At 38.2% G+C, this 26,836-nt stretch overlaps 1 pseudogene; it reads right to left on the minus strand.

Moving 5' to 3' along the window:
* Window positions 1-1,160: 1,160 nt before the first annotated feature.
* On the minus strand, window positions 1,161-24,124 carry LOC114308621 (alcohol acyltransferase 16-like; annotated as a pseudogene).
* Between the last annotated feature and the right edge of the window lie 2,712 nt (window positions 24,125-26,836).

Here is a 26,836-nt window from a genome sequence, read left to right on the forward strand (position 1 = left end):
CTGATAAACCATATTTTTGGTTTTTTTTGTGTGTTGTCCTTCTTTGGTACTTTCAACCATGTTTTAGAAGGTGGCTCTGGGGATTTGAGTGAAAATTTAACATACTTGACATATTTTTTTAAAAATGCTTTTTGGTTGTGGAAAATGGTTGTTTTTAATGCAATATTTTGTTTTTGTTCCAATTGGAAGATGAATTTTGAAACTTTGGACGACCACTCCAAGTGTTTTTGTTGTTGAAGGATTTCAGAGAGGATACAAACCGGTATATCGCTAAGATTGCAAATTGCAAGAGAATCAACCGAGTCCCAGTATGTATCGGTCTATAACCGTTACACAAGCTGCGATGGGCCGATACTCACCTGTTCAGACCGATACGGGAAAGAAAAAGCCAAAAAACTTGTGAAATGATTTTTAAAATTTCACCGTCGCGACACCGGATTCCCGATATGTACTGATCGATACTACAGATATCAATACTTCGCGATCGATACTGTTACGTTACCTCGATACCGCTATTTAGAACCATGGTTTTCCCCTTTTTTTTTTGGAACCATCTTCTTTGACGAAAACGTAAATTACCATTTGTGTTTGTTGAGAAACAAGGCAATATACACTGGTTTTTAAATCACGAATTTTAAATGTCATTAATAATCAATAAAACTTCAGATTGAACTTAAATAATCCATAATTAATAATGGAATAAGATCACAGTTATATGTATTTCTTATCACGGTTAGTGCATGTGAGTAAAAACGTGTCAGACCACAAAATGTGACTATCAATCACTGCATAATTAAAATATGAAAAGAATTAACATCTAAAATGTGAAGTATTGTGGTGGATGCTCTTGACGAGATTTGTAGATTAGTGTTGGCTGCTAATTTGCTTAAAAAAAGTTTAAAAAAAAAAAGAATTTTGACCATTGAAAAAAAGAAAAAAAGAAAAAAGAAAAAAGAACAACATAGCCAATTAGAATTTTCACAAACCAAAAATAAGTTACATATTGATCTACATTATGGGAAGATTATAGCACAAAATAATACTCAATACACGGAGAGTTCTTATTCATTAATTATCCTTACATTCGTTGTAGGTTATCAAGGTTGAACACTTAATTTTTGTTTATTTATTTACTTTTAAGATAGGGATTGTGAACATTTTTAGAGCATGCAAATGGGTTTATGATTCGGTGGATGTTCCACAAGCTCCTGAATCATTTTCTTCAACTCTTGTTCAAACCTATCCATGACTGATTCTAGCAAGCATATCGGTACCACAATCCCATCTTCTCCTCCTCTAATGTCCCTAAAACATTCAAACAAGCAAATCAAAAATATCGCCCTTGGAACACCGCCAAAGGCAATATGGGAAAACAATTCAAGTCCTCAATCATAAGCTCACACGTGGCAGTTAGTATTTGTTTTTTGTAGATCTGCATAGCATTGGATTAAGTAAAGAGATGCAAGATGACGTGGCTTCAACGGTTACTCATATTTAAATTCAAAATCATAAGGGAAACCTAACTGCAGATATGGCATAGTGGAGCTAACTATAAGGAAACATGATCAATGATCATGGAAGGGTGGTTCGACGGTTAGAAATACAGTTTGACAGTTGTCATTGAGAAGTATAAATAGCAGAGAAGGCTCCAGAAAATACCCACAGACTCAGATAAAAAAAACCAGCTTTATATACTTTATTTCCTTTCTAGTTTTATATTTCTTGTTCTTTACATTTTTGTACTTCAAATTCCTGCACTGCACTTTGTTCATAGGAGTAGCTTCAAGTAATTTGTTGCTGTAAACCTCTACAAGGCTGATTTGGATCTTTGTAAGTCTTTCATTTTACTTAATGAAATGTTATAATTGTTCTTCATTTAATCATTGTTTACTTAATTTTCCTAAACAAAGTCACCGGTAAAAGTAATCTTCATTGAGGCTGAAAGAACTAAAACACAATCGTCTGATAATTGGTTGGCAAGTAATATTCTGTAAAGACTAATTTATCCTTGCTGGCACGATCACAATTACAAAATTAACCTTCGAAAGCCAAAAAGCCAATATATATTTTTGGCACGCCCAGTGGGACCGCCAAGTGTAAGAAATGACAAACGATTTGGATTTCGCCATTCAAACTTGTCAATATGAAATATATTGGCGTGAAAGAAAAATTTTGAATCTTCAAGAAAAGATCCATTTTCTTGATGAAATTTTTTTTCAAGTTGTTTCTTCATTACCATATTATTTGGTAAATGAAAAAAATACACCACTTAATTGGAGTAACTTATCAACTTGATGTAGAAATTTGTCAATGGAGACATGAGTTATTAACCCTTTTTGTCAAGTCTTTAATGACTGAATTTTGTGGGGTTTTACAAAATGTTTTTAAGTTATTTGTGACTGAAATTAGTGAAAATATAATTTCATCAATGGCTCAGGAGGTCGAAAAACCCATTTTTAAAAAGCCAACTTATGAAAATAACTTTGACAAAAAGTATGTTGTTGAGCCAAGCATGGTTGAAAATGATGTTCCATATAGAGCTCGGGGGGTTGAAAAAATCATTCTTAGAGAGTCAAACCATGGAAACAACATGTTTATGAAGGATTTTCATAAACCATTAATGGCTAAAATGGAACAACCCATTAGGCCAAAAAATGATGAAACTCACATAGAGGGTTTTCATAAGCCTTTAGTGGCTAAAATAGAAAAACAGCCCCATTTGTCAATAAATGATGAAAATTATTTGGCTAAAGAACATGTTCTCAACCCAAACATGGCTAAGAATGATGAACAATTTAATGTTCAGGAATTTGAATTTTTTGAAATTGTTCAAAATGTCAAGTTGTTTGAATTTTTAAGGCCATCTTGTACTATGGTTCTTGGTGTTCAAAACCTGCTTTGGATTTGTGGATCACACCGAAATATAATTCTGATGATGTGGCTAATAAAATTAACAAATTGTTCTTATGAGTTCGAAGCACTAAGAACAGGGGATGACCATTTCAAATGCATGAACTTGGCTACGAAAAGCCTATGCATTTAAATAAGTGATTGAGAATGGCTTATCTTTTCAAATTGATGGCCAGTTGTTTGTATGTACACAATCAAAGCATCGAAGATACATTCGACGCATCAAGAGTTGTTTCGAAGGTTGATTACTTCACCTTCGAAGCTGTATAAAGCTTTGAAGATACATTCGAAGCATCGAGAGTTGTTTCGAAGGTTGATTATTTCACTTTCGAAACTGTATAAAGCTTCGAAGATACATTCGAAGTATCAAGCCTAACCTTGAAACTTCATTGTAAGTATCATCATCCTATATCAATGCTTCCAACCTTCGAGGGGTGATGTTGTTCCTTCAAAGTTGTGCCGCAAGACCTTCGAACGATGAATTTAGTCTTTTATACCACCTTCGAAGCTTGTTATTGGTCATCTAGTCATAATTTCATGCTCATTCGAAGAACTTTATTGGTGTTGTTATATCATTCAATGCACTTTGTTACTTAGATTAGTCATGTGCTTAGTTCGGCCCATCAAAAATTCAAGTAAACATCATTTTTAAGGGCCGTGGGGGGTAATGTTTGCACCATAAATTTGTAATTTTATTATTATTTATTTTTTATATAATTGCAGGACATTTGGCATCCTCATACTCATTTGGAGGTTATGAGAAGTTATAAAATGTGGAAAGATAATAGAGAACAAAGTGGAGACGATAGAGCATGAAGTGGAGGTTGAAGTAAGTTATGGAAGATCATGGAGTACGAAATGGAGGAGGTAGAAGAGTAGGTAGTTTTAGGTAGTTTTTACCTACAAGTGTTTGCCTATAAATAGTCATGGCTACATTGTAAAGGATCCAGAACTCAAATCAAAGACAATTGATTTCTATTTTCTTGTCATTTTCCTTATCTTAGGAGTAGTTTAATATAGATTTCTTTTCAAAGCATTTATTTTCAGCATTTTCTTTTCAAAGCATTTTATGCACTTCCTTTTCGAAGCATAGGAGCAGAGGTAAGTAATTATTACTTTGATTGTTCACTCAATCATCTTTCTCCATCTCCCTCATTCTTCTTTTAAATTTTTCTTTTCTCTACACTTGGCAATTTTGAAGTCCTCTTTATTGAGGCAAAAGAACCGTCAACGCAATCGCTTGATAATTAGCTTGAATTTAATCTGTAAGGGTTTTTCAATCCTTGCTGGCACGCTCGCACCTATGATATTTTCCTTCGTAAAAAAAATAAGCCAACAATTTTTGGTACACCCAGTGGGATTAATTGAAATGGCTAGACGATGGAGGCAAGGTGAAAATGAACGCTTGGAAAAAGGCGTAGAAGGAGAGGTAGAAATACCTAATCCAGAGGATAATGTGATAACATATCCTTTGGAAATACCTGTTCTATCAGAACCTATGGTTGAACAGACCAGCACTTCAAAACAAGTACCACATGTTCAAAGTATTGGACGAGGCGAAGGAATTGGACCATCCACTGTTCTATCTACTCAACCAATGAATCCATGGGGAGGCCTAGTAGATGCCATGGGACATCAGTTAATGAACACAATGGAAAGATGGGCAATATCCTTTTTGGATCGAATGAGTACTCATCAACCAACTAATGTAAGGCATATAGAGGAAAATTCAAATGTCCCTCAGCAAAGATTGGCTAGAGATAAACAGCCTATGTAGAGTAATGGACATACTAATGGTCAAACTAGTAACCAAAACCATGAAAGACCACCACCTCAGTCTTGGTATGAGCCTCTTTCGAGGCCCATGGCAAATCAAAATGCCTCATTACTTAACAGTGAAGCCATGCAAATTGGTGGATCTGGCCCAACACAAGATAATGGCATAAGGATGTTTCCAAATCCCATGTTCGAAGCCATACCTGGCACGAGGGGGTTCACTAATCCTTTGTTCGAATTTATACCCGGGGGGTTAGAAGGTTTTCCTACGACTGGAAGAGACACGACACTTGTTCCAGCATCTTTCATAGGTCCTTTCGCAGGACATGCTCAAAGGGGTCACCCATACCCTCAACAGCAGCCAGCACCACAGGGACAACCAGCCCCAAACATACCACCTTATGGACCAAGAGGACCACAAGCACAAGGTTGTCCACCAAATCCTGTGTTTATTCCTCCAGTAGTGGTTCAACAAGCACAAAATATGGTCCTTAGGGACCAAATTGCTGATATTGTTAGAGAGATGTGTGGACCAATGGCTCGGGGGGTTCAAACTCCTATATATAGGAAACCATACCCAGAATGGGCATATAAGGTACATGAATACCCAAGAGGCTTCAGGATACCAGACATTGCCCTTTTTTTATGGGAATGGAAACCAGTTAACGGTTGAGCATATTGCTAGGTTCATTGCTCAATGTGGTTAATTTACCAATAATGACTACGTGAAGTTAAAATTGTTCCCAAATTCTCTAACTGGGGCAGCCTTTGTGTGGTATGTTAACCTTATACCTGACTCTATTCAAACTTGGCAACAAATGGAAGAGGCATTTTATGCTAAATTCTTCCAAACAGAACCAGAGGTTTCCATGGCAGATTTGGCAAGATTGAGTCAAATGACTGATGAGAAGGCTACTCAGTTTATTGCCATATTTAAAAGAGCATGAAATAAATGTAGGATCATCTTACCAGAGCCTGAATTTGTGAGATTGGCTCAAAATGGTCTAGAGTTTAGGCTTCGAAAAAAGTTTGATTCAACTGAGTTTAGAAACTTAGTGGAACTAACCTATAAGGTGTCTAGGTATGAAGCATTACTAGAAGAAGAACAAGATCGAAGTAATGCATCGTACAAGATGTATTATCGGGATCCTAACTATGAGATTGATGCAGCAGAAATTGTAGGGAAAGAACCTGTGATCTGTGAAGCATTAATCCACAAAAAGATAACAATAGACCAGCAGTTTAAAAAGAAAGACCTTCATAGGAAATATTCTTTTGATTTGACAAAGGCGGATGACATTTTTGATCATTTGCTTGCTGCAAACTTCCTGAAGTTACCAAAAGGAGTCAAAATTTCGTCGCCAGAGGAACTTAAAGGAAAAGTGTATTGTAAATGGCATAATTCTTGGTCTTACTCAACTAAAAACTGCATTATTTTTTGAGACAAGATCCAGGAGCAGATTCGAAAGGGGAGTCTAAAATTCCCAGCTAAAGCAGAAAAGGCCATGGGGATTGATACCAATCCATTCCCAGAAATTAGAGAAGTGGTAGCCAATGTTATTGTGCCAAATTTCCAGAACTTGTCCTTGAAGGAGTTGGGAGAAGTCAATGTGCAAATGCATGTTGCTAGCTAGATTACTGTCAAGAAAGACACCAGAAGTTTGCCATCTATTGGACATGGTTTCTAAGACCAGAGGGAAGACTCTGATGAAGAAGCACTGGATGATGATTCTTTAGAGGCAATAGTCATGCAAAGAATTTGTTTTAGATACAGGCTGAGCTACAAGTGGTTGAAAGGGCTTTCGATTGATGAGAAACAATATTACAAGGATGTGTAGAGGCGTCCTATACCAACCAGTGCTTATAACAAAAGGCCATATCCAAGTGGTATTAGACAGCAACCATTAATGGTTGACCCAACAGCCACTAGAGTGCACTCCAAAGGCAAGAGACGTCTACATGAATCTAGGCCACCTAGCTATTACAAGATGGAGGGCAATCATCCTGAAAGGAGATCTGAAAGGAGTTCAAGTCATGGGATCAAAGCCAGGGATTGGCCCCCTAGACCAACCTTACGCAGGATGGAAAGTGGTCACCCTCATGGAAGGCCTAGATTGGGCCCAAAACAGGGAGTCAGGGCCAAGCAGTGGCCTTCACAGCCAACTTCAAAGATGGACTCGAAGGGAGAAAGAGATAGTTCAACAAGTGGGCTAGTAGGTTCGTGGGTGCATGGAGTTCCAGATTGGTTTGTCATGCAAAACAAACCTAGGAAAATGTCCACCCAAAGAAATGTGGTTGGAGACCAAGGTAGGATGGTTAAACCTCCTTTGGTGGCTCACAATAATTGGGTGTTACTTAAGCATCCAAAATAAAGGAACCAAATATGGTCCCAGTGATTTCTAGGTCCCAAAGAAGGAAGATCCAATGAAGGTACACTCAGTACCAGAAGGATTTGAAAGAAAGTGGAGAAAGCTCTTCATTGGTCCAGCCAAAGAGCTAGGCAAAAAGAGAAGAAAATTCAAAGTAAGATCATGATCCAAAGTTGACTCTTCAAGACAAAAGGAGTTGCAGCAGAGAATAATTGGCCAAAGTTCATTCCGAACTAAAAGCCAAAGAAAGATCCAATTTGGCAAGATTGGAAAGGCTTTGATGGAAAGTGATAGTGAGATAGAGGAAGAAGTTGGTTTAGGCCAAAAGAAGGAGATGGCTGAGGAAGAGATGTTTAAAGCCTTCATGGCTGAACAGACATATTTGGTTGAAAAACCAGCAGAAACAGACCATTCGAAGAAAGCTACTATTACTAAAGTGCCAGAATGTAGCATAGAAGATGCTTCAGAAGTAGTTGAACAAGTTGGCCAAGAAGAAAAATAGATACAGCTAGTCGTCCAATTTGGCTCATTTCCTCCAGTGTCAGTGAATATAATGCTTATATTACCACAGGAGTTTCAAGCTAAAAATGACAGTCAAGGTCAGGAGATTGACCCAATTCCAGTTTCCAGTGAAGACTCATAAGTGAGTATGGTGCACGATGAATCCGAAGTGGCCACACCAATGGAAACTGAAGATGAGAGTGAGGAAGAGATGAGTATAAACCTGTCATACCCTTTTGAGTATCCCACAACATCCATGACACAGCATGTCAAACCTTTGTATATCAAGGCCTTCTTCGTTGGGATATAGATGAACCGGGTATTAGTGGATAATGGGGCAGCAGTAAACCTGCTTTCGAAATCTTCTTTGAAGAAACTAGGAAAGAGGAACCCCAGGCTAATCCCAACCAGTACAACCATTGCTGGTTTTGCTGGAGACAAACAGATGGCTGAAGGCATTTTGCCTATCAACCTGAGTGTGGGAACCAGGGACTATATGACTGTATTCTTCGTTATCGACAGCAATGCTAAGTATAATGCTCTACATGGTAGGGAATGGATTCACACCAACAAGTGTGTGCCTTCCTCTCTACATCAGAAAATAATGATGGCCTTAGGTAGTGGAGAGACAGAGGAGATCAATGCAGATCCTCAACCCTTCATAGCTTGTGTAGATTTTGTAGAGGCCAAATTATATACTAAAGGAGTGGCACCACTCAGTATACTGAGAAAACCTGATGGTTCAGCCGAAGTGATAGCTGATGAGGAATTAGCACACCTGAAGCACTTAGTCCAGGAAAGTGCTGATGAAGAGTTTGTCGTTAAGCATGACAATGATCCTGATTGTAGGCAAAGAGATGGAACCCAGGAGGCCAAATCTTTGGCTTTAATTAAGTTCTCAACATTGGACATAAAATCAATAGTCCATAAAGCACAACAGCAAGAGAAAGAAGCCATGATAATTGGCTGTAAGCAGGAACATCAACAGGTCAGATGTTTGGCCTTGGATAAATACTGTGCTTTGGACATTGAAACGAAAGTCCAGGAGATACAAGAGGAAGAAGCCTTGTGGACAGATTTTGTCTATGAGGAGGAGGGTAAGGATGTTGAATCAAAGAAACTGGGAGCAGAACAAAGCAAGGAGATTGCTTCGAAGCCAGAAGGAATCAAAGAAGGAGCTTCAGTAAGTTCTCAAATACAAGACCCCTTGGAAGAAGTAAATTTAGGGGAAGGTTCTATACAGCAGCCCACCTATATCAATGCTTGGTTGAATGTATTTGAAAGGGACCAGTTGTCGGTAGTCTTGAAGAGATATAAAGATTGTTTTGCATGGTCTTATAATGAACTACCATGATTGGATAGGTCATTAGTAAAGCATAGGCACCCTATGAGGCCTAATTTCAAGCCATACAAGCAAAAACCAAGAAGAATAAATCCTGAAGTGATTCAGAAGGTCAAGGAGAAATTTCTTAGACTCCTCAAGGCAGGCTTTATTAGGACAGTCAGGTATGTTGAATGGCTATCCAATATTGTGCCTGTAGTTAAGAAAAATGGTAAAATGAGGGTATGCATCGATTTTAGAAACTTGAATTTAGGAACTCCAAAAGATGAGTATCCTATGTCTATAGTAGATTTATTGGTGGACAGTTCAGCAGGGCACAAAGTTTTATCAATGATGGATGGGCACTCTGGTTATAACCAAATCTACATTGCAGAAGAAGATATCCACAAGACAGCATTCAGATGTCCTGGGAATATTGGCATCTTCGAATGGGTTAAAATGCCATTTGGTTTGAAGAATGCTGGGGCTACATATCAAAGGGCTATGAACACTATTTTTCATGACCTCATTGGAAGATATTTAGAGTGTTACATTGATGATATTGTAGTAAAGTCCCAATCCATAGAGGAACATTTGTTTCACTTGTAAGCAGCCTTCGAAAGAATGAGAAGGTTCAAGTTGAAACTTAATCCTCTCAAATGTGCTTTTAGTGTATCAGCTGGAAACTTCTTGCGCTATGTAGTACACAAGAAGGGAATACAGATTGATCAGAATAAAGCCAAAGCTATCATTGATGCCAGACCTCCTTCAAGTAAGAAAGAATTACAAAAATTCCTTGGACAGGTTAATTTTCTTCGAAGATTCATTTCTAATACTACAGGGAAAACTAAAGTATTTTCTTCCTTATTAAGGCTAAAAGAAGAAGATGATTTTGTGTGGAAAATAGAGCATCAAACTGCTTTCGAAGGAATCAAAGCCTACTTGGCCAACCCTCCAGTGCTGATGCCACTAAAAGGTGATAAGCCTTTGAAGTTGTACATAGCTGCAGCAGAAGATTCATTGGGAGATTTCTTAACCCAAGACAATGAAGAAGGCAAGGAGCAAGCTGTTTATTACCTTAGTAGGTTTATAAATTCTTGTGAATGTAAATATTCAGCTGTAGAAAAGTTGTGCCTTGCTGTAGACACCCCATTTTTGACCGTCCTCAAGACTTGGACGTCACCACTCGAACACTCGGTGATCATCCATGTTTGTGTTCATCTTGAGTTCCCGGAGGTCTCGGCTACACGCCTTGCCTCAAGACCTCTCGACTCGACTGTTTTGGGTCTGGTTTTGCACCAAACACTTGTGCTTCACCTTGGAGGGGCAGGGAATGGCTTGTGGGCCATCCCCACACATCACCGGCCAGGGCTTGAGGCCACCGGCTGTGTTTTGCTTCCACCGGCCAAATTTTTGGCCGGCCGGCACTATAGATGGCCGACCGGCTATCTTTTTTTGGTCAATTGTATTTTTGGCCGGCCGATTACTGTGCATCTGCTTTTGTAGATATTTTTGTGCAGCTGGCATACACTTTCACCCCCTCCATACACGTGTATGGAGGGATTGCCCTCTTGTTAGTTTCCTTTAGAAGCTTTACAAGACCATTTTGTCTACAAAAGAGAGGGTCTTCTCTCTTGTTTAAGGGTTAGACAAATTAGACAAGTTAGGCATTATTTTTCAGAGCTTTGAGTTCTAGGGTTAGGATTTGTATATATCCTATCTCTATATCTCTCTTTCTTGGTGTATTTGTGTGTGTTTTAGGCCTTAGTATTGCACACAAACACCTACTACTACACCTCTCTTGGAACTGAGGTTCTAGAGGGTTGTTTTTGAAGTTTTGAAGCTGGTTTGGACCTAAGGAGACTGCTGGTCCACCATTTGTGAAGAGGGTCTACAAGGGTAAGAAACTTGTCCCTTTTCTCCCATTTTTGCATAGCTTATTTACCTATCTTGCATCTGTTTTTGAGCTTAGTGTATAACATATAAAAGTTGTCTTTTTACTTGATCTAAGTAGTTGCTTAAGGGTGTTTCAAGCTTTGGGGTTGTTTGACCCCTCTTAAACCTTGAAAGGCTCCATTTTGTGCCATTTTGGTTGAACTCCGGGATGATTGTGTTTGGGCCTCCTCACCACTGAAATCTTGAGGGATTTCAGAGGTGAGGATGGTGCCTTGAGGTCCCAAGAAGGAGAGGGCCACCCCCTCTCCTTGTTATCCTTGAAAAGGGCCATTTTTAGCCTCTTGAGGGAGCATATAGTTTGAGTATGTATTGACCATGCCTTGGCTAATTTTCAGGCTCATTATGTCATAATATAGCATTGTTGTATGTTGGTTTTGGTTCACCATGCTTGTCTAGCATACATACCTTGTAATGCCATGATTTGCCTCAATACATGCATAGCATTTAGACTACCATGCTTTTGTGTTTTGGCCAAGCTTTGTGAAGCTTATATGCATATTTTGATGTGCTAAGGGATTGTTTTAAGTCATTTGAGTCATCCATGCCTTGCTTTGTATAGCTACCATGTAACCCCTCTTGTATGCCTTAAGCTTCGGCCCTTCTAGCATGCCATCCTTGCTTCATTTCAGTGGTTTGGAACCACATGACATGTCATTTAAGACCTCATGACGTGCCCATATGCTTGCATTTCATCCCCGTTCAATGTGTTTAAAGGTTGTTGCCTTATGCCCCTTGTTTAGGCCTTGGAGTATGCTTGCATTTTTAGACCACTTAGATGCCATCTAAGTACATCCTTAGCTTTGTTTAGGTCTGCATTAGACCTATTTTAAGTCCCTTTGGCCTTGTGAGGCTTGGTTGACCTAGCCTTGGTTTACCTCCCCTTTGGCTTGCCTTAAGTCTTGGACCATTGTTGCATGTTTGGCTTGCCTTATTTACTTGGTTTGGCACCTTTATAACATGTTTTTCAGAGCTTTATGTGCGTGCCATTAATCCATGTTTTGTCACTTTTAAGTGTGTTTAAAGGTTGCATGTTTGATGCTTGCGTGTTGGCCCATTAGCATGTGCATGTGTGTGCGTGTGTGTTGGCCCTCATTTCCATTGCATTGGCTACTGTTTTGGACCTAGTTTAGGGCTGTCCAATTAGTGTAAGTCCCTTCCTTGCATGCCATTCAAATGTCATTACATTATTCCATGGTTGCATGCTTTGGTTGCATGTGTTGCATGCTTAAAAATCACTTGCATTGGGTATGCATCTTCTTGGTCAAGTTGTTAGCATATTTGTATGACTTGCATGTTTGTATGGTTGAGTTGCACATTGCATACTTGATTAGTTTGCATGGATTGCATGCCTAGTGAGCATTGTGCATTGCATCTCCATGTTACACACTTAGGCTCACATTCTTAGGTTGCATTGTACTAGCATGCATGCTTGGCCTCTTGAATTGCTTGTGATAAAGGTTGAGTTCAACTTGTTTGTTTATGTGCATTGCATGACATTTGAAATAAGAATGCACAACTTGGTCTCTTGGGCCATCACGCATTGAAATGCGCGATTGGTGGTCCGAGAACCAAGGGCCATATCCCTTTGAGTCACAAACATGACAAGGGATGTGTCGGTGCACACATTCGCTTGAATTGCATTGCCATGCAAAGCTTTGCCCTCTGCTACTGTCATACAGGTCCTGCAGGAATTTTCGGCCGATCGACTACACAGAGTGCCGACCGGCCATCCATCGGTGGCCGATGGATTCATCTTTAGCCAATGACCACCAAATCACAGCCGGTGATGATCCCTTTTGGCCGGTGGCATTCCCCAGCATCCAGTGAGAATATCCTGAGACTTTGGCAATTTTCAGAGGAGTATAGTAGGGGAAAACAAAGGCAGCTTGCGCATGGCAGTGGACTTCCGAGCAAGACCGAGGCCGTTAATCGCTTTCTTAGATTAGTTGATTTGCTTAACTAATTTAGTTGGTCTGTAATAATTAATTAGCTAGGATAGTTGGTTTGTTATTCGGACTGTATTATTCTTTCGGACCCTCCGAGCGAGGGCAATTATGTAATAAGTGTGGGTGCGTGTGTGCATGTCTTCCAACCCCCGCTTCTTTCTCCCTTTTACTTACCTGCTTTGATGGCTAGTATTAGGACATGTTTACTTTAGCATACCTTATGCTATGCATGCGTGCATCATTCATCAGTATTGCATGCACCAGGACTCGGCGCATCATGCTAATTGCATCGTATTTCAAATCTGACTTGAATACATGCTACTTGCCGCACTTTACATGCCATTTAGGATTAGCCGAGCCTATCCTAATTGCATTCTGTATGCGTTGCATTAGCCATTTTAATGTGAACTAGGATCACGCATGTTTGCTAACTAGTTTATTGTTTTAGCACGGAGTACATTGTAAGTATTTATGCTTTAGCATACCGCATGCGTGCGAGTGTTGCCACAATAGCATGATTATCATGAGGCTAGCTGCTTATGTGATATAACTGCTTGAATGCCTGTGAATGGAGGTTGAATTGCCTAAATTGGAATAATGCATTAAAATTGTGAGTTTTAAGCCCACTTGAGGGTGGCAAAACCTACATTTTAGCCTACTTGCGAGTAGCAAACCATCTTCAAAACGAACATGCAATGTTTGTTCCAATTTAGGCAATTTGGTCTATACTTGTTTGCTGTGCGCATAACATAGTAATTCTAGGCTAATAACCGGAATAAGAACACATAACGTTTTCAAAAACGGATATCACGGTTAGTAGATGTCGATCTTCGGATCGGGCAAGAGGGGGTGCTCATAGCTGACCTTCCCCAATCATACCCTAGCTCCCGAGCCGAGGCAACTTTGGTGATGACGGACACGTGGCCTTTGGCACCGAGTCAGGGTTTCCTAAATTCCCCCTTAAAAAAATATTTAGGTGGCGACTCCGTATCTGGCAAAGCAGTCCATGTTTGGCACTTCTTTTCTAAAAATTTGTTTTCTCAAAACAATTTGCTGGATTTGGACTCTTTGGTTCAGATTAACAATTGTGACACAAATTGAGTCTGAACTGTAGCACGAAGGTCTCATGCAGGCGCGTCTACACTTGCATTGTATTTTGCTGCAATGAAATTAAGATATTATCTTTCGCCTACAACTGTCTTGGTAATTACAACCACTGATTTGGTTAAATATATGTTATATAGACCTATGTTGAGGGGAAGAATTGGCAAATGGATACTAGTCATATCAGAATTTTATCTAGAGTATGTCCCCCAAAAGGCAATAAAAGGACAAGTTTTGGCTAACTTCTTGGCAGATCATCCATGTCAAACAGAAAGCCAAGAGATAATGGAACTTGGCATAGTTAGTGTTGAACCATGGCAAATGTGGTTCGATGGGTCAAAGGCCAATGGTTTAATTGGAATTTGTGTGGTGATTAAGTCACCATAAGGGGTGGAAACCACACATGGTTTCAGAGTGGATGAAATTGCTTGTTCCAATAATCAAGCTGAATATGAAGCCTTAATTATGGGACTGGAAATACTTATCAGATTACAAGCTCACGTAGTTGACATATTTGGAGATTCTCAATTGGTAGTTAACCAGGTGAAAGGGATTTTCAAATGTCAAAGTGTAAGCATGTTGCCATGCTATGTGATTGCAGTACATTTGCTTTCTCAATTTCAGATAGCAAATGTAACTTATATCCCAAGATTCTTGAATAATAAAGCTAATGATGTGGCTCAAGAAGCTTCGAATTTCAAGAGAAGGGATAATACTCAAAGGGACATAAGCCAAACAACATATCATAAAGTAATACCACCCTTAAATAAAAGGGATATGGTCCTGGAAGTTAATCATAATGACTTACAAGAACAAGATTGGAGGCATCCAATAATGCAGTATCTAGCTGGCCTATCTTCAAAAGCCAGTAGAAAAATCAAATTGCAATCTATGCAGTACATAATGTATGGTAATGCTCTCTACAAAAGGGGGGCAGATGGTTTATTATTGGAATGTTTAGGTCCAAGGGAAGCGTTGACAGCCATGGCTGAAGTTCATGAAGGCATCTGTGGTGCTCATTAGTCTAGTGTGAAGATGAGATGGCTACTTCGAAGACATTTCTATTATTGGCCAACCATTCTTAAGGACTGCATAGAATATGCTAGAGGTTGCCAGACATGCCAAAGGCATGGCACAATAAGGCATGTACCCATAACTGATATGCATGCGGTTGTGGAGCCTTGGCCATTTAAAGGATGGGCTATGGATATGATAGGAAAAATACACCCACCTTCTTCGAAGCATCATTGTTTCATCTTAGTAGCCACAAATTACTTCACTAAGTGGGTCGAGGCTAAGCCATATAACGCTGTAGACCAGACTGAAGTCATTGGATTCATTAAAGATTTGATCCACATATTTGGTATCCCACAGACTATAATTGTTGATAATGAGACTGTATTTGATGGGAAAATGGTAAAGTCTTTTGTGGCAGAATTTGGAATTAGCCTTGTTAATTCTACCCCCTATTATGCACAAGCCAATGGTCAAGCTGAATCATCCAATAAGTCTTTGAAAAAAGGAATTCAGAAAGTTGTGGAAGATAGTCCCAAGGATTGGCATAACTTGCTGTTGGATGTATTGTGGGCTTATAGGACTTCACCAAGATCAAGTACAGGAATCACTCCTTATACCTTAGTATATGGGCATGATGCAATGTTACCTGTGGAAATTAATGTTAAGTCCTTAAGGGTGAGATGCCAGGATCAGTTAGATCTTGAGCAATACCGTCAGAGTATGTGCTTGGAACTAGAAAGTATAAATGAAGCCAGAATTCTGGCATTAAATAGCATTCTTTTTCAAAAGAAGAAAGCAGCCAAAAACTATAATAAGAAAGTCAAGCACATTGGCTTTGATGAAGGTGATTTGGTATGGAAGACAATACTCCGAATAGGGATTAAAAGCCACAAGTTTGGTAAGTGGTCACCTAACTGGGAAGGACCATATCAAGTTCATAGAGTCCTGCCTTTTGGAGCATACCATTTGAAAATTTTGAATGGATATGTACATCCCAAGAAGATTAATGGCAGATATTTGAAGCCTTATTATCCAACCGTGTGGGAAACACAAGGAATAAAATAAGTGATAAATAAAAAGAACATGAGAACACTCAAATGATAAATAAGAACTTTATTTCATAACGAGTTAAGTACATGTAGCCATAGATTGGCCAAAAAGTCAGTACAATGTTTCAATTGTTCTTTTACAATAGATGCTCTATTCTTGAGGGATGGGAAGAATTGAATGGCTGTGGTCATCTCCTACTTTCGATCAGCCAGCTCTTGATTAGTAATTTGCAGGTTGGTAGCAGTTTGATCTAAAGCTTGGTTGACTGCTGATAACTCTTCCTCAAGTTGAGCCTTCTTTTCCAACAGTTGAACTTGAAATTGGGAGACAGAGGAATGTTGTTCTTTCAGTTCTGACACTTCAGCATGAACCTTGGAAATAAAACTCGGATCTCTCAGCAATTTCTCCTCTACAGCCTTAGCAGCATGACAGATGTTGATGTAAAAATCTATGGTGGCTGCTGCCTAAGATAAATGACTTGAAACAGTCATGCCGGATTGCTCAACAATCTTACAGCACTACATGAAGCCATTTTTTATTATAGGTCTTTGTAAGGCTTCGAAAGGAATCCTCGAAATGATTGTCAATAGCTCCAGGCAGCTGTCTAAGTCTATTGAAGGCAAGGGAGCCTTATCACTGGAAGAAGAGGTCTAAAAAATTTCTAGTAAGGAATCGGCTAGAATTAATGACTCAGTCTCATTGCCAGCTGTTGGAGAGGTGGAAGGTATGTCAAAGAGACTAGCTAGCCTAGCTTCGAAGATATCCACCTCACCCATTGACATGGAAGGTGCAGAAAGAGCTCTGGTAGAAGGAAGAAATGACTGCATAGGACTAGGAGAGGGAGGTGGAGTATCCTTAGCAGTCTCTATAGTTTTGGCTACTAGTTGGTCAAAAGAAGAGGGGCTGGGGCTAGGAAAGGATAATAGATGATGAATTGGAGAGCTACCAGTACCTTCTTTATAGGAATCAGCTATCATCAAAGATGAAGTAATAGCTAGAATTTCCTTAGGAGGGGGAAGAGAAACAAGGCTCGAAAAAGAATCAAATTGAGTAGAATCGAAAGATAAATGAGGGAAGTATGGAGTTAAGCCAAAAGAAAGAGATGCAGGAATACTTGGCTTCAAGAAGGGAATGGAAAATATAGGGCCAGAAAGTGGGAGTATTATCTGAATGGGTTCCACGTTTTGAGGTTGTTCAATTTCAACTGAAACTGAAGGAATCCTTATTAGAAGAGTAGGCAAAGAAGTTGTTGCTGCAAAAGAAGAAATACAAAATGTCAAGCCTCAGTATTGAGAATTTGAGAAAGATGAATAGAAGTACGAAGAAACTTACTGGTTTCAAAAGTAATGGCTACGATTTGAGAGTTGCGAAGAGTGTAGTGTCCAACAGCTTGTTGTTTTCTTGCAACTTCTTTTTGGAGTGCATCAGCGGCAGCAGCTTCATCCCTAAGCATTTGTTGTTGCCTCATCTTTTCAGCCCTTTGAAACACAATAAGTTCTTTCGAATACTCTGCTTGCACTACTTTAGCAGATGCCTCGTGGATGGGATCTCCAGTGAAATTAGCAAGAAAGACAGTCATTTTCTTCCTTCTTTTTAAAGGTGTCTCTTGCTCTTGTTCTGCCTCTTCTTTTTCTATTTCTTCTTCTTCTGCTGCATGAACCACAAGTGCCTCCTCTTCAGGATCAAGTAAAAGCTTTCTTTTCTTTTGTTGTTGCTGCTTGCTCCTAAGAAGGTTTAAAGCTTGAACCTTTTGAGGAAAATCTCCTTGTGAGACACCCGCACCACCTACACCAAAGAAAAAAAAATAATTAAGGGTAAGAGCATTATAAAGGAGAAGAAGAGAAACGAAACAAGGGTACATACCTTTCTTCGAGGCAGCTCGAGTAACTTTAAGGGGAGTTCAGGCAGCAGGAATAGACTTTGTGGTGGCAGACACAAGAACTGAAGTGGTAAGAGCAGTGGAAGAGGTGACAACTCTAGCCCCTTTGGGCTTGGCTTGGGGCACATCCAGTACCATTAGCAGGTCTTGAGGAGGAATGGCTAAGCGTACTTCCGTATTGGCCATCCACCAGTTCTGACACCTTTTCAATATGTTACTTTGAAGAATGAAAAGGAAGTACTCAAAGTCAATAAAGTCCTGGATAAATTTAGAAGTTGTTTCTTCTAATCGGGATCTTCGAACCTTCAAGTCTCTGCTGGTAAGACTTAAATTGGTCTGGCTGCAGAGAGGTATTGGGACCCCTTGTGAGAAACCAAATTGCCTAGCAAATTGGGTAGGACAATAGGGCTCAGCAATGCATTTGTAAGCTCTGGGGTTCATAGTCCCAATATACAACTCGCTAGGGATCAGAATAGAGGCCCATATGTTCTTATGTTGGGGTGAAGAGCAGAATCTATCACTCAAAAAGGTTCTCAACCAGGATGGGCCAATGTTGGTGGGTTCGAAGGGACGGAAACTGGGGGAAGAAAGGCAAGCTGGGAGTTGGTGGAAAAAAGAGAAATAAAAAGCAAAGGTAGAAGGATAAAGTGAAACATTGGCTAGCCTCATGCCATGAGTAGTAGGGTTTGGCTCCAAAAACTTAAGGCACTTAGATTGTAGCTCAGTAAAATATGCAAAAAGCCAAAGCTGAAGTATCCAAAATGGACCTTCTTGGTTGGCATCCAAAGGTTTCTCGCAAAAAAGGGGGAACAAACTCTATATACATGACCTAGAACATATGAAGCTAAGGCCACCTTTTTTTGTAAGACAAAGGCTTTGGCAAGAGGGGCGAATTCAAGCATGATCCTCTGAGAAGAGGTGCAGAAAAGGAATTTGCAAAGCCAATATAATATGAAAGAAAAGAACTCCCTATCAGTCACAGGTCCCTCTCTTTTATCCTCAGCCTTGACAAAGTCACTATAGGATGAGTTAAGAGAGGGGAGGGAAAAGGGGTTTTTAGGTCAGGATAATCTGGACCAATAGGGGTTCCAGTAGGGGATAATCCTAGTAAATGAAAAATATCAAGAACAGCAGGGGCCATCATCCCACATCTGAATTGAAAGAAATTAAAAGCAGAATTCCAAAAGCAAATGGCAGGAGGTATTAAGAAAGGGTCCTCTGAAATAGTCAACCTGGATAATTGGAGGGCGTCGAAAAGGCATAGCTCTTAAAGGTCCAGAGTCCTGTCAGGGACAACCCGATCATACCATTCTTGCCACTCTGGTCTCACCGTGGGCCTGCAGAGATGGGGGCGGTTCATCCTCCAGGTTCCCTAGTCAAGACCACCTTCGTAAAGGAGACAATGGTCTTCTAAACGTGGATATAGAGCTGGAAGCTCAGTAGGAATCTCCCTGAAGATAGGCCCAAGCACATACTCTTGCTGCTCATGGCGACGAGGAATCAAGATGCGTCCGTCAATGGCGCTTTTCTCACCAGCCTTGTACTTCTCACGCTCTGCATCAATAATCCTTTTCAAGGTTACAGACGAACTCGCACGCTCTACGATTAGTATTTTCAAAGAAGAAGAAGCCATTGATAGAGTTTTTTCTCAGAAGACGAAGTCGAGAAAGAGAGTAGAGAGAAAAGGAAGGTCGGTAGAGATGAAGAGTTTGTGTGCTAAGAAAACGAGTGAATTCAAAGCACGAAATAAAAGGGTTTTAAAACTTTTATGTCTGAAAAATATACCCAATCATGAAATTCATAAAGAAGTACCGAAAGTACGGATGCGAAGAGTTTCCCTTAATATTGATAGTTTTGGAGGGAAACACATCCCAAATACCGGTGTTAGTTTCAAAATAAAATATTTGGCTTCGAAGCCAAATTTTGGCGCCAAAATCCAATAACAAACGGCTTCGAAGGCAAGAAGTTGACTTCGAAGCACATTCCATGCCTAAGGAAGTAAGGGTATTCAAGTATGTGTTTACTTCAAAAGGATTAAGGGCCTGCTTTAGGGTTTGTCAGTGACAGAAAGATCCTTCGGAGCGAAACTTGAAATACCTTAAGGTTAGAAATTGTTGTTCTAAGTGTCAAAACCAGTAGTTGATTTGATGATACATAGAAGAAATCACTTTTTTAGAGTAAAACAGTGCAGTCCTTAAAAGAGGTTTTCATATTTTGGAAAATGTAGACTGTTTGTTTGAAATAAAATTAGTTGATTTGAAATCACTTGATTGTATTAACCATATGTTGGGGAACTGGATATGATCAAATCGAGTTTCGATGGGCAAATTTGATAAATTCGAAGCTTTGATTCTAAAAGGAGACCAGCAATAGTTGTTAATTACACTCCATAAGTTGGAAAAATTCACATCGGGTTTTCGGTATTTCATTGTGTATGATTGAAGCGAGATTCGAAGGATGAAATTGTCGATTTCGAAGCCCCAAGTCTGTTTGACTTTGACAAATAGGGTAAAATCAGACCATGCCAAATAAGAGAAAACATCTTAGCTTTATTAGAACAAAAGCAAATTACATCAGAGGCTTTCTTTGGCTACATAGGCCCTGTTTGGTAGGGCTTATTTCAGCTTTTAGCTTAATTTAAGCTATTTTGTTGTGTTTGGTTCAGCTTAACAACACAGCTTATAACTTTTTGTAAGTCAAAAATCAACTTATTGTTTGAGTGGGAGAGGAGATGCTTAATTTATAAGTCAAAAATTAGCTTATGTTCACAGTTATAAGCTATAAGCTGTTAAGCTATAAGCTATAATCACTTTCCCACAGTTCTACCAAACAGGGCTATATTCAAGCTCATAAAAATAAGGAACATAATAAATAACAAGGTCATGAAATTTGCTCCAACTATGGTCAATGAACTTCTGTTCTTTCTTTATTCTCTCTTCTCTAGGTTAGGCTGTTGGAGTTGATATGCTCTAACTTGATAAAAGAGTTTTTCGGCCTTTATTTCGAATTTCGTTTCTTTCAACCCTTGTTCCATCTCATCCATGTCTAAGTCATCCCAGTATGCAGAATCCTTATTTTTGAAATCATTATATTCATCGATGAGGTTCTCTGCTTCATACTGGGTATGAACTCGACGGGCTGAGATTTGATCCAAAGATTGAGTGGTAGTCATAGAAATGTGGTGCCAATGGAGAAGCAATAGGAGTTGGTCAAAAAACATTGGAGCTCTGCTTGGGCAATAGGGTTGAGGACATGACCCCGGGTCATAACATCACAAGCCCATCAAAAGTTCCTGAGAGGAACATCGTCCTCGAGAACATTGAAGGGCAAGTGAGAAAAGGCCGCAAGCAGAAGTTGGGCTTGTTGTTACTGATTTTTAGAAAGAGGAGATGAAGGGTGATAAGAGGGGAGAAACTGGTTCTCAAAGAGATTAAGTCTTAGTTCCTCCATCTAGTGAGGGTTTTGCGGAAGAGGAGGCGCATGAGCTTCCATGTCGAAAGAAGGAGGAAATTGGGGATTGTTGACAATATCAAACTAGTCAGAGGAGCAAAGTTTTGCCCTTTGAGCTAAAAATGACAGGGCTATATCCTTGGGCCTCTTCTAGACGATGAGTGGCTTGTACTATCTTCATAGGCATGGAAGACGTGTACCATGCTACGAGTAAGTTGTCTTCTAAACGGCGTCAGCAATCGATGGGTACATATGGGTAAACCACTGAGCTCCGAGCAAATGGAGGGAAAGTTAAAGGATGAACAAATTCGACAAAATGGTGATTGATTTGTTCCCTTAACTTAGACTCCTCAGGTTCTGGCTAGCTTCTCCAACCAGAACCTCCAGAGGAAGAAGAAGCTATAGCCTCATCTCATGCAGAATGCTTTGGGTTAGAAGAAGAGCTTCCAATATCCATGTTTGCAAAATTTTGGGTTAAAGAATCCTAGATAACAGGTTCGTAGTCCAAAGGTTGATAATTTGCAAAAGCTTCCATGACTTGAATATAGGAAAGTGGGTAAAGGTAGCCAATAAATGCATGAAGGTTCTTTCGAGGATGAACAACATCATCGAATAACTCTTCGTATGCTTGATCAATGTAAGAGAAGATTGGCTTAGCCATAAAAGATGTATCAGTCTTTTTGAATACTGGAATAAGTGGGGATGTTCAAAGGATTAGAGGAGAATTTAATGCAAATGATGAATGATGGTTGCATTTCTGGAAAATGCAAAGCCCATACACGTTATAAGACGTGGATAAAATACCTTGATCCACTAATATCACCAAGTATTGGGTATATTAGTGCGGCGGGTAATGTTGGCTACTTATTTTGTATAAGCCAATTACAGTTCGACACATGGCTGGACAAAGGCAATACGGGAAAACAATTCAAGTCCTCAATCATAAGCTCACACGTGGTAGTTAATATTGGTTTTTTGTAGATCTGCATAGCACTGGATCAAGCAAAGAGATGCAAGATGATGTGGCTTCAACGGTTACTCATATTTAAATTCAAAATCAGGAGGGAAACCTAACTGCAGATATGGCATAGGGGAGCTAACTGTAAGGCAACATGATCAGTGATCATGGAAGGGTGGTTTGACGGTTAGAAATGCAGTTCGACGGTTGTCATTAAGAAGTATAAATAGCAGGGAAGGCTCCAAAAAATCCCCCCAGACTCAGGTCCAAAAAATTAGTTTTATCTACTTTATTTCCTTTCCAGTTTTTATATTTCTTGTTCTTTACATTTCTGTACTTCAAATTCGTGTATTGCACTTTGTTCATAAGAGTAGTTTCAAGTAGTTTGTTGCTATAAACCTCTACGAGACTGATTTAGATCTTTGTAAGTCTTTCATTTTACTTAATGAAATGTTATAATTATTCTTCATTTAATCATTCTTTACTTAATTTTCCTAAACCAAGCTGCCAATACAAGTCCTCTTCATTGAGGCTGAAAGAACTAAAACACAATCGTCTGATAATTGGTTGGCAAGTAATATTCTGTAAGGACTGATTGATCCTTGCTGGCACGCTCACAATTACAAAATTAACCTTCGAAAGCCAAAAAGCCAACAGTATCTGAAACGATATAGTCCTTATTCGTGTCCAAGGAATACAAAGGATGTCCCTTTATCACCATAAGATCAGCCACTGATCTGAAATACTCTTCGCTCACTTGTGGCTTTGCCTTCTTTACCAACTCCAATGCATATCCCAGTGGAAGCATAGATAACATTCCTACCTTTTCCATCGCTACGGGATAGGTTAACACGTTGCCATAGTATCCAGGAGGTAGGTTGAGGTCGTGTTTATTGCCGCGGCCATTGACTATGCATGAGACGCGAACAATCTCGCCTGGGGCTAGGCAGAGTGCGCGTGTTCGACATTGCCATATACACGCTCTGAGTAGTTCGAATATGGAGGCTGTTGTGTTGCGGTGGTGGTGGGGAAGATGGTTGCAAATGGCCTTGATTTCTTTGGGACCAAAGAAAAAAGAGCGATTGATCGTGGTGGTGGCGGCTCCGGCTAGTGCTTGGTCGTATTCGTGGTGTGGGCATGTAATGGAGGGAGGTTGTCTAGCAGAGAGGAGGTGCCTTTGCGAAATTGGTGGGACGGATGGTGTAATTTTGGTTTGGGGTTGTTGGGAAAACTCAACGATTGTGTTTAGGAATTGAACAAGACCAGGAGCGTCGGTCATTGTGTGGTTCAGATGTATTGCAAATGTGAATCCACCAAAACTAAAACGCATCACCTGCATATTTTTATTACCACATGTTAGAACACAGTCGCCAGACATTTGAAATTTGGATAAATTATGTTGGTAGTCGCATAATTCTCTCTATAGTAAACATTATTACCTGAATCAACAAGAGAGGACAACCCACAATTCCATCAGAGCCAAGAACATCATACTGAAGCTCCTCCAAGTATGGACACCCTGGCCCAACCGTGTCGCCGAGCCAGTCAAGGTCCACATTTGCATTTGCCTCTATGAATAGAACCCCTTTGACTGTGCAATCCACTGAGAGTTTCCGATTAGGCCCTTCAACAAGCCTCCCTGCAAATGGGTAGTAAAACTCAAGTGCTTTGGCTAGTGCTTCTCTAATCACACTCGCAGGGTCTTTCCCTTCCATTGAAGGGTTGTTTTTTGTAAAACATGATCACTGGAACTTGAAAACGAAGGCCTTCTTGGTCATCTATGTCTAAGAGTTGTTTAAGTTAGTGTGGTGTGGGCTTTGATGCAACAAGAAGTTTTGGATCTTGTCTTCTCACTATGAATACTAGGGAAAGAGTTGTAGATGCCATTTTTGGAGGAAATGTGAAATAAAGAAGATGTAATATCTATATGTGCTTTGCCATATGAATTTGAGGGGTATTTGTAGAGTAATGATCTAGTAGAAGATAAGAAACCCATTGCATAAAGCAACAGTTTTTCTTAGGAGTTAAAAATCTCAACATCACAATAAAATTGAACAATTATCAAGTTAATTTGGATTTATTTTAGTGATATAAATCATTCATATTGTACAATTAAATAAAAAAATTATTCATATAAAAAATTAAATTCATCAAATGTCAATTGTCATATTATTAGAACATTTTTATTTATAAAGCTTATGTGTTTTTAATAATAGACTGTTAGTTTATTATAATATATGTGATTTAATAATGTGATTGTTTATACCGTATGAACTTAATTTTTTAAATATATCTTTTCTTAGTTAACCATATGAGATGAACAGTTCAAATAATTATAAATTTGATTGATTCAGTAAGTTAATCTCAATTAACTTAATAATAATTTTAATAAAAATCTTAATGACATTATCAATTGAACTAAATTGATACAAAATTTAAAATTACTATTTAAAATTAAAAATGTAAAAATCAAAATTAACACAACAGACAAAATGTAAAAACTATTAATGTAATGGGTTTGGTTTCTCTCAAATTGGTCATCTCAACTTGAGAGAACATTTAGGCTTAGTATGCCCATTTTGGAATCGATTTTGATGATCCAAAACATTTACTATTTAGAACTCGTTGCGTAGAATATTCATATAAAAAATCAAAATAATCGGACATTGGTAATTATATGTTTAAGTTAAATTTGAATTACAAAAAATGATGGTTATTTTTAAAATTATATTTGTTATCCATTGTTTCAAAACAAATATAATTCAAACCTATAGATACCAATGAACAGTTATCTTTTTTTCTGCATAAATAACATATTGAATGAATTCTAAAAATTGAACGATTCGGATCACCAAAATCGGTCCCAGAATGGATGTACCAAGCCCAAATGCTCTTTCAAATTGTCTAACTTAAAAGAAGTCAAGTCCTAATATAATTTATCCAAATAAATTTATAGAAAAATGTGAGTTGAAACAGAAAATTATTAAATATTCCCAAAATATCATGTGTCCTTATTTTTTTTTTTACCAATTATCAATTATCATGCTCTTTTATATTTTTTAATTACCCAATCTAAAATTATAATACCTAACATATTCCACAAATCATAATCCTACAGAAGACGATGTACGCAATAATCACCTGAGTTCAGACTCACAAAAGATTGGTGATGGTTGACTAGTACTAGCATTTCCACAAGCCACGAAAATTTGAAGCCACTACCGCCAACAACATTAATCCTCCTTGCATTTCACGTTTATTTATTTATTCACATTAGTTTAGACTCACTAAAGATGGGTGATGGCTGTAACAAAAAAAAGATGGGTGATGGTTACTAGATGGGTGACGGTTGACTAGTACTAGTATTTCCACCGGCCAAGAGAATTTGAAGTGACTACCGTCCAACAACATTAATCCTACACTTTATACATTTATATTTCGCATTAAATTTTATTTTAACTTTTACAAATGAAATTGTAATAGTTAACTTCTTACATTTTTATTTAAATCTTATTTTGATACTTACACAGGTATTAATGTCTCTTTTCTATTACTTCATTTTTAAATCTTTCATAAAATTCAGTCATATGACAAAAATGTGATTACGAAATGAGTAAAATAAAAAATAAAAAAAATCATCAATATTTCCCGCCAATATACTTTGTCATACGTGATAAAAACATGAGAGCTATATGATACAACATATATATATATATATATATATATATATATATATATATATATATATATATATATGTTCATATGGTAAAAATTAGAATAGAAAGGTAAAAAAGTAGAGCTTCTGAAATATAAAAAAATGCGACAGTGAAATCAAAAAGAAATAAAGATGATAGATAGAAAACTGTGTTACCGTGAAAAATAAAATTTCATGATTTTAATTTATGGAAAACTCTAGTTCAACTTATTAATTGTTCACAATTTGCGTTTTGTTTTAGTTTAATATAGTTATATTTTGATGTAAATTTTAGAATAAAGTGTGTATTAGTGAAAAATGTAAATAATTTTTCTTTCTTACCCTCATGTCGCGTAGTCATATTTTTATCACATGATTAAGTTTTATTAAAAATTTAAACAATTGAGTAATAGAAAAGGGGACATTGACACTTATATATGGACCAAAGTGAGATTTGACAAAAAATACAAAGGGTTAACTGTTACAATTTATTATACAAGGACCAAGGTAGGATTTTATCAAAAGTGTAGTGGGTTGACTGTCATAATTTCATGTGTAAGAACCAAAGTGAGATTTAGTACAAAATGCAAAGATACAAAATATAATTTACCCTTTATTTATTTATTCACATCAGTTGAGACTCACTAAAGATGGGTAATGGTTGACTACTACTCACTCTGTTTGGTTTTGGTTTCCAGAATTTATTTTTCTGAAAATTCTATATTTTTGTTTTCAGTATTATTTTGTTTTCACTAAATTTTTTTAACATTTTAAGCAATTTTTAAAATTTTTAGACACACCTAACCTAAATACAGTTAAAAAGCATAATTTTTAAATTCACTAAATACCAAAAATATAAATAAAAAAAATAAAAATTTAACATATTTTTCATATTTTTATGTATT

Source organism: Camellia sinensis, chromosome 13 (genome assembly GCF_055761805.1).
Source record: "Camellia sinensis isolate YWXY chromosome 13, ASM5576180v1, whole genome shotgun sequence".
Taxonomy (NCBI): Eukaryota; Viridiplantae; Streptophyta; class Magnoliopsida; order Ericales; family Theaceae; genus Camellia; species Camellia sinensis.